Genomic DNA, 12,916 nt, shown 5'->3' with positions numbered 1-12,916 from the left:
TAGTGTTTCACTCTTGAAGTACTACATAATAACCATTCTGGATTTGTTTACAGCATGCCATACTCTTTCAAGCTTTAGTCTTACTTTGTGATGAAGTAACGTGTCTTGAAAACCTAGTGTTTCATTTTTGAAGTACTACATAATAACCATTCTGGATTTGTTTACAGCATGCCATACTCTTTCAAGCTTTAGTCTTACTTTGTGATGAGGTAACATGTCGTGAAAACCTAGTGTTTCATTCTTAAAGTACTACATAATACCATTCTGGATTTGTTTACAGCATACTCTTTCAAGCTTTAGTCTTACTTTGTGATGAGGTAACGTGTGGTGAAAACCTACTGTTTCATTCTTAAGTACTACATAATACCATTCTGGATTTGTTTACAGCATGCTCTTTCAAGCTTTAGTCTTACTTTGTGATGAGGTAACGTGTGGTGAAAACCTAGTGTTTCATTCTTGAAGTACTACATAATACCATTCTGGATTTGTTTACAGCATGCCATACTCTTTCAAGCTTTAGTCTTACTTTGTGATGAGGTAACATGTGGTGAAAACCTAGTGTTTCATTCTTGAAGTACTACATAATACCATTCTGGATTTGTTTACAGCATGCCATACTCTTTCAAGCTTTAGTCTTACTTTGTGATGAGGTAACGTGTGGTGAAAACCTAGTGTTTCATTCTTGAAGTACTACATAATACCATTCTGGATTTGCTTTTACCTTTTTATTTCACTCCTTGTTGGGTATCAGATTTTACTTCTTATGTACAATTGTAAAATTTGTTCCAATTTTTAAACCAATCGAGTTTTTTACAAACTTTGAATGTAAAGTGTTTTCACAGTTTTTTGTTGTGTTGTGACAAATTTTTTTGTTACTACATAATAAATGTATCATTGAAGAAAAAAACCTGCTTATATATTCCTTCATTCTTATAACTAATTACCATAACACTGTGTTGTATTACCAACCAGGTTAGAGGTAATTTTTACATGTAAAATTTTTTGGTTTATTCCTATGTCTACTTGTTATGTTTTAGTTATGAAAACTTTTATTGGTAACTAATTTCATTTGCATTTTCAGGTGGCTGAGGTTGCCCTTAAAAAGGAACCTAAACAGGAAGAATCTGCTGAGAAAATTGGGAGCATTGTCTTAAACTCCACAGCTGAGTTTTGTCGGAACCTTGGAGACATTCCCACTTATGGGATGTCGGGAAATCGAGAGGATGAAGCTGATGAAATCATGGTTAGAATTTCTGTAATGTTGATTTTATAGTAGACAGAGTTTAATAATATTGTTAACCCTGTGCCAGTCAGAACTTCTTACAGAGATACATTAAAATTTAACTCTCAACACGGTCTTGATCAATTTGACCTTGTAACTAACCCCCCAAAAAAAAAAAAAAAGAATCTGAATTTCCTTTTGTTATATCTAGAATGACTTTAAATTGTAACATGAAACCACATTAGTTCATCCTAAGTAGCTTTAAGTTGGCCAGGCATGGCCAGGTGGGTTAAGGTGTTCGACTCGTAGTCTGAGGGTTGCGTGTTCGTTTTCGGTCGCACCAAACATGCTTGCCCTTTCAGTCATGGGGCATTATAATGTAATGATCAATCCCACTGTTCACTGGTAAAAGAGTAGTTCAATAGTTGGCGGTGGGTGGTGATGACTAGCTGCCTTCCCTCTAGTCTTACACTGCTAAATCAGGGACAGCTAGCACAGATAGCCCTCAAGTAGCTTTCTATGAAATTCAAAACAAAGAAACAAACAGACTTTAAGTTGTAACGTCTTTTCATAATTAAATTTTATTCTTTTGTTTCCATCCTCACCATGATAAGTTGTAATTCACTTGAAGCATGTGCAGCTCACATTATGCTATTGAATTACATACATTATTTATGTGTTACTCACATGTGTGCCTCACAAACATTTTTGTTATAATATTATTTATTTTACCTAATCTGATCTTAACTAACCTAAAAATATCTCTATTCATACTAGTTAGTTAATGTTTAACAATAATTTACTTACCCACTCTTCTTTGTTTTGGCTATCAGTTGGAATTATACCTGAACTTACATATACTAATGGTAATAGTGCACTAAATAATTTTAATGTAACTGAATGATGTGTGTCTTCCTCATCTCACAGGACTTGAACGGGGAATTGATGGAGGAACAGCAACTTAAAGAATTAGAAGCTCAAAACCGAGGAGCTTGGAATGAAGTTGATATTGATGACAAACCTGTGGAGATTAATGTGAGTAAACATATGTTTAATAAAGATGTCTTGAACTTCATGTGATATCAGTCCTTTCCAAATGTCTTACTTAGGTTGTAATACATGTGTAATCACTGTATTCATTTCAACACAAATGTTTTAAATATATTTGCACCCAAATCCTTTCTTGCATTTTAGCTCAGGTTTAGGTTTGTATGATGTATCTTTTATTTTTATTGCACCAAAGATTGTACTATAATTACTATGAAATTTTTCTAGACTCTGTAAAATTATATAAGCCATTAAAGTGTGTGTTGATGATGTAATTGTGTTATAGTATGGCCTTTCATTCTTTTCCATGTATTCTTGATTTCAGCTACTTCATTGTCACTCATAATTGTGTTTCATATTTATTAATGTAACAGCTTACATCAAATGTTTAAAATAATTTAGCATTTTAATATCTCTTATCCTTGTCCATCTGCTAATATAAGTACAAAGTATTTAGTTTTGTTTATAAAAGTTGCTTTTGTATTCTTTTGGAAATTACATACAGTTTCACCCTCCCTTTCCCTAGTGTCTAAAATCATGCTCAGATGAATTCCACATGACTAGTTTCATGTTAAAAGTGCATTTTTTTGTAAAGCAGAAAGGAACTGTTGAACTAACTACTGTAGTAAAATAAAAAAGCACTGGAACCAATAAAATTCATTGTGTATAACCAGTACAAAACAATGAAATAGATTATTGAAAGATGTGTGACATTATAACTAAACATTTAGTAATCTTTGGTCTGGGTAAGGAAGAATAGAAGAGCTTTATGGTAAACAGATTGCCTAAAAGAAAATAATTCAAAGATTTAAAATGTTTCATTTGTGACGTTATTAGCTTTTGAAACTTGAAAGTTGCAAAACGAACTGTGTAGTCTGTTCAATTTTACAGTTTTTGGTACCATCAACCTAGATAATTAATAGTTATCAAACTATCTGAATTAAAAATAAGTTACAATCATGTTTACAGGCCACTTATTTGTAGCTTTGATTTGAATGTTCACAAGATTTATTCACACTAGAAAATTCAAGTAATTTTAGGCGTAACTTCCAATTAGTTCTCGTTTGCTACTTCCAAATTAGGGATGACTATTGCGTATAGCCATTGGGTAAATTTTCATGAAATAAACAAAAACAAATACCCCACCCGTCATTAATAATTATGACTGGGGAGAGTGAAAATGCTAACATTTCAATTATATCTTCAGGTGACCGGAGGAGAGAAACCAGATGAAGCTTGGGATAACATGATGATGGTATTTGCCCTTGTAAAAATGCACTAGATACTGTGTTCAAAAGGTTTTAATTAAAGGTTGTACCTTACATCTGAACAGATAATAACATGATGCTTAACATGTTATAAATTACAACTGTTGTTGAAACATTTGACAAACTGTGAATTGTTTTTCTACCTAGAACCAGGAAAGTATTCCAATCTTAGAAGAAGAACCAGATGTTAGCACTGGAATGGCTGCAGCCCTTCAGTTAGCAATGAAGAAAGGTATTGTATTATACTGTGTACATGTTGACATATCACAATGAAGAAAGGTAATGTATTATACTGTGTACATGTTAACATATCACAATGAAGAAAGGTAATGTATTATACTGTGTACATGTTGACATATCACAATGAAGAAAGGTATTGTATTATACTGTGTACATGTTGACATATCACAATGAAGAAAGGTAATAATTATACTGTGTACATGTTGACATATCACAATGAAGAAAGGTAATGTATTATACTGTGTACATGTTAATATATCACAATGAAGAAAGGTAATGTATTGTTCTGTAATGCGTGTTAACATCACAATGAAGAAAGGTAATGTATTATATTGTGTACATGTTGACATATCACAATGAAGAAAGGTAATGTATTATTCTGAATGTTCTCGTCTGTGTAAATGTTAACGTATCACAATGAAGAAAGGTAATGTATTATTCTGAATGTTCTCGTCTGTGTAAATGTTAACGTATCACAATGAAGAAAGGTATTGTATTATACTGTGTACATGTTGACATATCACAATGAAAAAAGGTAATGTATTGTCCTGTGTACAAGTTGACATATCACAATGAAGAAAGGTAATATAATATTCTGTGTAACGTGTTAACATATCACAATGAAGAAAGGTAATGTATTGTTCTGTGTACGTGTTAACATCACAATGAAGAAAGGTGATGTAATATTCTGTGTATATGTTGACGTATCACAATGAAGAAAGGTAATGTATTATTCTGAATGTTCTCGTCTGTGTAAATATTAACGTATCACAATGAAGAAAGGTAATGTATTATTCTGAATGTTCTCGCCTGTGTAAATGTTAACGATCACAATGAAGAAAGGTAATGTATTATTCTGAATGTTCTCGCCTGTGTAAATGTTAACGATCACAATGAAGAAAGGTAATGTATTGTTCTGAATGTTCTCGCCTGTGTAAATGTTAACGTATCACAATGAAGAAAGGTAATGTATTATTCTGAATGTTCTCGTCTGTGTAAATGTTAACGTATCACAATGAAGAAAGGTAATGTATTGTTCTGAATGTTCTCGCCTGTGTAAATGTTAACGATCACAATGAAGAAAGGTAATGTATTATTCTGAATATTCTCGCCTGTGTAAATGTTAACGATCAATCTTTCTTAAAGAATCACCTATTGTGAAATTGTTTTTAATAATGTGCTGTCAGTTAAACATCTGTTCTCAACATTCCTTGATATTAAATATTTATACAACTTAATGTATTCTTTTTAAAACCACGTTAGATTTGAGCTCTGAATAGAATAATTCAGTTTTAACTTTCTGATTGGAAAAGCTGTTTTATATTAAATAACTGTATATTTTTGCACTGACTCTGTTTATTTCTAAATATTAAAATTTCTTTGTCATATAAATATCAATGTTTCAGTGATACAGATATCTTAATATCAAGGTTAACAGTGATAAAGATATGCTTTTGTTAATTTTCAGCTTAGTTACATTGTCCTGTACCAATTTATTTAATTCTAATGTGTGTATAAAACACAATACTTGCAGTTACTGAAAACACTTTTGTATTGATTTAGTAAAGTCATTATCTCACTGTAATAGGATACTTGGAAAATGAGGTAAAGAAACCAGTTAGTGCCCAAAGACATAGTGATCTTCAAGCTCAGAGCTATACCATTGAAGAAAAGTTTTAGTAAGTATTTCAGCCTATTAATGTTTCACCTCCTTACCTTCCTCAAAAAAAAAATCTTTTTAGAGAAAATGTATATTCACAATTACGAGACTGTTGCTAAGTAACATGTGTGTCCATCAGAGACTGAAAAACTGAAAATTGGTCTGGTAATAATTGCAGGAAAACTTGTAGGTTTATAAATTGATTAACCAATTGAATATTCCGTTTGTTTCCCTCTAATACCAGTTATTTTAATGTGAAGTGTAGTCTAGTTTACAGAATGAAATGCCTTTTCTCTTGTAGAAAACTTGGGTTGGGTGGTTACAGTTATGACAAAATCTATGAATGGATTAGAGATAGTGTTTTGAAAGTACCAATCCAAAGCTTTAAAATCGTGCTTAATTTGTATGCTGGCAGTTATCTCTGTTCTTTTTGCCTAATCCTTTATTAAACACAGAAATGTGAACTGTTCAGATAGATTTATGAAAAACTGGGTTGTGGCGTATAATTTTAATTTTAACATTTTTTCTATTTGTTATAATAATTTTATTACTTCTGGCTAATCTTTGACATAAAGCGACATTAAAGCTCAGTTGGTTATCATAACTCGCACTTCTTTCAGTGACGACGACAAAGCGTCTCGTAGAGATCGTTACGTAGGTCCACTGTCAGACTTCAAAGATAAAGAAGGGTACAAACCTGATGTGAAGCTGGAGTACATAGACGACAGCGGTAGACTGCTTGATGCTAAAGAAGCTTTTCGCTACCTCAGCCACAAGTTTCACGGCAAGGGTCCAGGGAAAAATAAAGTGGATAAACGTGCAAAAAAATTGGAACAGGAAGCAGTAGGTTCCACTTTTGTGATAATGTATCCGTTTCTTATTTCATGATGTGTCTGATTTGTGCTGTTGCTCTTGAAATATTTTAAGGGTAAAATGTGAGGTTAAATTGATCCAAATTGTACTTATTCAAAAGCAAGAAGGTGAGGTACTTTAAAACTGTTTCTTTACTCTATAATAAAGTAAAATAATTCTTGAAAGCGTATTTCAAATGATCTGTTTCTTATTTGACTTAATTTCTTTTACCAGCAGTCTAGAAATTTAAATAGCTGTGATTATAAACTTTCTAACTAGGTGCCCAGTAAAATATTCAGCTTCTATTTGATATGTGTATTTAACCAGTCTGAATATATCTGGTTTGTTTTATTATCTAGAAACTGCGACAGATGAGTTCCACTGACACTCCTCTGAACACTGTAAACTTGATGCAGGAAAAGCAGAAAGAGCTTCAATCTCCATATCTGATCCTGAGTGGTGGAAACAAAGCTCTATCACTAACACAGTGAGTACATTACAGATGCTGTTTCTTACCACCACTCAACATCTTTTGTCATTGAAAAGAGTTTACATCATTCACGGCAAAAGATAGTTACTGAATATTGTTGGTTAATGTGTTGTTACTTCTGCCATCAGAAGTGATGGAGGTTATGTTTTCACTTCTGTGTGTGTGTATTTTTTAGCAGGAATCTTAAGAACAGCTGAACGGATTTTTGTCACCTTGACATAAATAAAAAGTATTTCTTTACTATGAGGTATGATTTTTTACACTATTCGTGCTCTATAGCTCAGTCAAAAATAATCAGATTGTGATGAAACTTGGTGGATATGTGTAGAGTGGTGCTGCTCATTGTTCTGCCAAAACAAAACTGTGTCTGTTGATAACAATGAAGATATGGACACACTTTGTAGATTTTAAAAACCAGTTATGATCAGTGCTGCATGTTGGAGGTGAGCACTCTACAGAATTCCCCTTAAGTTATGATATGTGTTTATGTACCAGTATTGAAATATGTTTAAGTTTTTATATAAATTAACACTCCTACGAAAAGTGGGGCCTACTAGGCCCCAGAGTGACTTGAAAGGTTATTAATATTAGGCTAATAATTTTGTATTTAAATGAAATTGCCATTTAAATCCATTAATGAATGGATTAACGAGATTCCCACTGTCCCTATCTACTATCTAGCGAAACCACAGCCAGGGGAACGGGCTTGGAGAAATCAGGACTAGAAACGTCTTTTCAGAGGAGTGTTAAAACCAGTTTTAAAGTGTAATTGTGAACCTGTTGTTCGCTTGATAGTGAACTAACTCTATGTTATTAAGTGAGTAGACAAATGTACAGTTGTTGGTATAACCACCACTTGCAATCTTCTTTGTAGCTGATACGTGAAACTTTTCTATTTACGTGTAGCTACCGGTTCATGTTGTGTTGGTGTCTAAAATGTATTGTGCAAAATTTTACAATTTTGGAATGATTGGTCTTACATCAGTTGTTTACTCATAACTTTTGATTTTTGAATGAATTTGTTTGAGTCTGAATCTTCATGTAACTAACTTGTTAATAACATGATAAGACTGTTGAATGAACTTGTTGGTAACATGATAAGACTGTTGAATGAACTTGTTGGTAACATGATGCTGAACCTAAAATCTTTGTTGAGTGAGCTTATTTATATGACAGGAATAAATCTGAAACTTTGTTATTGTTCAACACAACACTGACAGTAAATATTTTACAATAATTTCTTTTGTTCTTCCAGGACTACAATAATTAAACCCAAGTGATTTGTCTTTGTATGGTGGAAAGTGGACACCACATCCAGTGATACAGTTTGATGACAGAAGACTAAAAGTGGACACCACATCCAATGATACAGTTTGATGACAGAAGACTAAAAGCTACTTGCATTTCTGAATTAAGTTGCTTACTTACAGATCAGTGATTTTTAACAGCAGAGGAAAAATAATTTTGAAGTTTCAAGTTCTTTTGCTGTGCTATAAAAATTCTGAAATAACCACTTAGTTTTGTTGTAGGATAAACCAGTTGTCACCACTACCATTTTTTGGTTGTTTTCCTGCCGATGGGATACAACTGTGTAAAACAGTAATCACAGAATTATTTTACTTACTGAAATGACAATTCTTTCATACTATCAAAGTCGTATTGTAATTGTGAAAAGAATGGTTTAGACACACACACCTTACTGACAAATTTTCTACTTTTATGGATTTGACTTCATAAAGGTATTAGATGCTAAGCCTAAATTTTTCACTGTGTTTATGATATTTCAAAAATAGTTCATTTGGAATTAGTGTTTTAATTAATGGATTTCAAATAAAAGTAAATTCAGCTCTCTGTGTAGTGTACATATGAAATATGTTTTATGTCCTCTGGTGGTATTTGCCTGAACAGCATGGCTAACAAAATAAACTGTTGTTTTTCCTAATAACATTAGAAATGAAGTTTCCCATGTGAAGGTTAATGTGTAAATACCTTTGTGATTCATTTGATGTGGAATTAAAAACTTTTTTTTATTTAAAACTCAGTAACCAATCTGTTATTCAACTGATTCCTTATTTCACAATTTTAAAACCTCCAAGTTTCAGAATAAAAATATTTTCTGTAATATTTTTCACACACGATGTATTTTTGGTTTTTATTTCTCATAATGTTATTAATCTCTTTAGTTTTATTGTTTTCAGATACTTAAAACAAATGTTATGTACAAAGTGATTATTGTAGTGTCTTGTTCTATCATAACAAATTGGGAGTTGAGTTGATAAAGAACATGTTAATATTAAATAAATATTAAAACAAATTGGCTTGAGAGTTCACAACCTTAAAACGATTACATCTTTGAAACTGATGTGGAATGTTATAGGAAGTTCTTAGGTGCAAAACCACAATCATAACTTTGATATACTGTATTGTTAAGAGATTTCAAAAACTGGTTTTTACAAATTAAAAAAACAAAAAATATAACTCACTGATAAGTATATTTATAATATTTTAGCCATAGTTTTCTTGTCAACAGATGTATTTAACAGTTTCTAATGATTGTATTTGTTTTAAAGTATGCACCTGAATGAACAAAAATGGTTCATTAAGTGAGTAAATGAACAAAGTCTCGAACATGTGAGATTTGACAAAAAACAGTAGCTAGTTTGTGTGATTATATGCATGCGGGTTCTGGTCAAGTTTGTTTTTCAAAATATTTTAGCTTGCTATTAATAAATTCTTTCGACTAGATAAACTACAGTAAGTTAATAATTAGGGTTTCATTTAATTATTTATTTTATGGTTTTTTTGGTTTATAATTTTTTTTAAAGTCCATTTCAAATTAATGATTTATCTTGATTGTTGTGTCAGTGTTAAGTTCCATTTTGGGGATCCAAGGTTCAAGACATGATATACCAGTGAATGTGCTACATATTTTATGCTGTAGAAGCATCTTAACTGTACTGTTATTCAGTTAAGAGTGGCTGCACAACAAGTCACAGCTGAGTGGTTTTGTAACCCTCATGTATCCACACCTGGTACACACCTCTGAAGGTGGCTTAACATGATAAGGTGTTTAGTTTGAAGTGACCATGTGGTATTGAACAATGGTGCTCGACTTAGAAACATATTTTAACACAAAATTAATTAATTAATTGAGCCTATCTATATATTGCCCTTTATATTCTTATTTTGATGTCAAGTGGTGAATAATTAATTTACGTTGTAACTTGAGATAAAAATGCTACCTTCTCCCAGTATTCACCCCAAAAATCTTTATATTGTGTAGAGATAACATAGTCTTTCACAAAGGAAAATTGAAAGTTCTGCTAACCTCGTGAGTAATTATTATTCCAATTGTTAAGCCACCAGAAGCTGATGGATGGGTGTCAACCTCAGACACTAGAAAGAAGTGTCCATAAGATAACAACATGGTTCCACTTTGTGGAACCACAAGGCATGTTGCTAGGCTGTCATGACAGACAGAAGTTGTCATAATGCAGCAGAAATTATCTAGAGAGCACACTTCTGTTAGCACCAAGTGGCAACTGGTGGCATAATGAACACAGGAACCACCAGAGGGTAACTGTGTCATCAACTCTATAGCAACAATAGAATTTTTAAACTTAATAAAATTGTGAGTGTAATTTTGCTTTACAAGTAAAACAATCTGTTCTTTTGATCTTATCAAACTTGTAGGTTTCTCTTGCATACGTTTTTGCAAAAGCTCACAGTCTTTGTATAGACTGTTGTAAGATGTCTTAACACGTGATGAACATCTGTATTTAATATCATGTAAAACTCTTACAATTTGATACTGATTTAGTCTAACAATAAAAGAATTGTTAACTAAATAGTTATACATGCTGACAATTACTTTATAGTTTTCACTTGCACAATTTTTCAAAGGCTGACGATTCCTCTTTGGATGGACAGTGTTATTCTTATAAGGTTTTACTCATAATAGTGTTACTGTAAGTGGCAAGACAAGGTCTCTGACACTAAGGTCCTAAGTCTCTCTGGCATGCTTAGCATTCACACCGAGCTAAGGAAGATAAGTACAGCCATGTTATCAGAATGCCAGAGAGTTGTCTCTCCAGACACATCTTCTTTGGTGAACTACAAACTAGAGCATACTGGTGGGACAAGGTTGGGCTAAAGGATTGTAACATCAATCCTATTTACCTGGGAGACTCTTGCCCGAAACGACCCAGCCTGGAGGAGTGCCGTCACAAAAGGAGCAGCTCAAAACGAGTTTGTAGCATGTAAAACAACAGACAGCAACCATCAGTCCTCCTGCTGTTATGTCTTCTACTGTACTAGCTATTTTCAATCCAGGATCAGAGTAATGAGTCACCTCTGAACACAAAATTAATGGATGATGATGAAGATGGTCCTCCTCAATTGTAAAGGATGAACAGCATAATAAGTAAACGAACCTACTAGAGACAATAATAGCATAGTTCGTAGTATCATCAGTTAATCAATAATATTTTATCTTATTTTCTAACAGACATTTTTACAAATCCTGAAAAGGGCAGATTTCTGTGATTACATCTCTAGATATTGTGCAGTAATTTAACATACAAACTGACTGATTCAGTAGTTTAGCTTTATGGGTTAAATGTACTGTTCATCTACCCATATAATTATGTTTTATTCATTTCTATTGTGTACAACAGTTCTTAGCAAAATATTTCACACAAGTGACTTCGTACATCAGACATATATTTTACAATGTCGTATGGTCGTACTGGGCATTATATGTTTTACAGAGGTGAACAGTATTGCTATATATACATACTTTGATTGGCCATACCATCTGCTGTGAACTACAGTTTCTGTTCAAGGCTCATCAGCACAGCCTAGGGCAGCAAACCAAAGAAATGCTATTAGGCCTAATGAAGAAATGTTTTACTTCATCATTCAGTAAGCTCAATTTATTTAGCTATGTGAATAATGTTAGAACTTTCTATCCAGTTCTTTATTCGATGTTTCACAGTGGGCCAACTGTTTAATGATTGTATATGGTAAAATGTCTTTTCACCAGAGGTGAAACTGAAGAGATAATATGTGACGTAGAGGCCTAATGCATTCTTTGATTGACAGTACTCTCTGTTATGGACGTTACAAATACTGTTACTAGACTTCTAACAGATCGCACACACATTTAATATTGTCTCAAGTTCTGTTTACGGATTGAATTGTGTCTCGTCTTATGTTTTCATTCATATTACATTACGTAAGTATAGTATTACTACCGTAGGACTACAAATACAAGTTATTCTGATATTTGTCATTCATACATTTAGCTATAATACGCGTGTTAATACACATGGAAAAGACCGATTTTTCTCTTCAAACATTGCTTTTGTGACCTTGGAGCGTATAACTAAAACATGATGGGAGACTATATTTAGAGGTTGATACGTGAAAGTGATTTACATTACAGTCCCAAAATCTCGAAAGACTGCTTATAAACACTTTTGTTCATTTTTGTATAACTTTAGTATAAATACATGTAAATCTTGATTCATATGTTGTCTTATTCAGACCTTATGTAAATGAAAATGTGCAAATTTGTCCGTTTTACATATAAAAATAGGTTAATTTATAAATTTCATTATCCAGGTCACAAAAGCAAAGTTTGAAAGGAATAATGATCATTTTCTGTATTTTTACAACATAAACAACTAAGAAATAACACATACTATCCAGGAACAAAATTTGTGTTACATAGTGTTGTGTTATATAGTGTTATTATATACCAATCTATATAGGTAATATTCTTACAATTGTTCTTCTGTTATATGTTTACTATTAAACGATTTTAGGTACATGATTACTATTTCAAAACGGCTACTTCCTTACCTGAATTTTGAAACTGTTAAAGTAACGTAAATTATCTTTTCGCTTAAAAATTATAGAAAATCGTCAGTTACTGGTTAGTGTTCTGTGATTCTTATATAAAAGGTTTTATACAAAAGTTCAAAATATAGTATTTTCGAGAATACTGACTTCATATACTTCTGGTATATTCTTGTTTTGGCATGCTATTAGTCAAATATAACTAATGACCATAAACGAAGAATAAGGGACATGTTTCAAAGTGAATCAGTTTCATAAATTATACACAATACAAC

The 12,916-nt window shown here is 32.4% G+C and overlaps 1 pseudogene across 1 annotated transcript in view; it reads left to right on the top strand.

Annotated features, from left to right (window-relative positions):
* The window catches only part of LOC143242476 (U4/U6.U5 tri-snRNP-associated protein 1-like), a 34,300-nt pseudogene extending 25,386 nt beyond the window's left edge, over positions 1 to 8,914 (top strand). The window contains exons 13-19 of the transcript XR_013022805.1: positions 1,082 to 1,243; positions 2,150 to 2,257; positions 3,685 to 3,769; positions 5,366 to 5,456; positions 6,058 to 6,280; positions 6,649 to 6,776; positions 8,035 to 8,914. The product of XR_013022805.1 is annotated as a U4/U6.U5 tri-snRNP-associated protein 1-like (transcript). The remainder of the gene's footprint in view (positions 1 to 1,081; positions 1,244 to 2,149; positions 2,258 to 3,684; positions 3,770 to 5,365; positions 5,457 to 6,057; positions 6,281 to 6,648; positions 6,777 to 8,034) is intronic.
* The last annotated feature ends 4,002 nt before the right edge of the window (positions 8,915 to 12,916 follow it).

Source organism: Tachypleus tridentatus, unplaced genomic scaffold, assembly GCF_004210375.1.
Source record: "Tachypleus tridentatus isolate NWPU-2018 unplaced genomic scaffold, ASM421037v1 Hic_cluster_2, whole genome shotgun sequence".
In the NCBI taxonomy this organism is placed as follows: Eukaryota; Metazoa; Arthropoda; class Merostomata; order Xiphosura; family Limulidae; genus Tachypleus; species Tachypleus tridentatus.
Note: the sequence above shows the minus strand (reverse complement) of the source record. Positions and strands in the feature narration are given on the sequence as shown.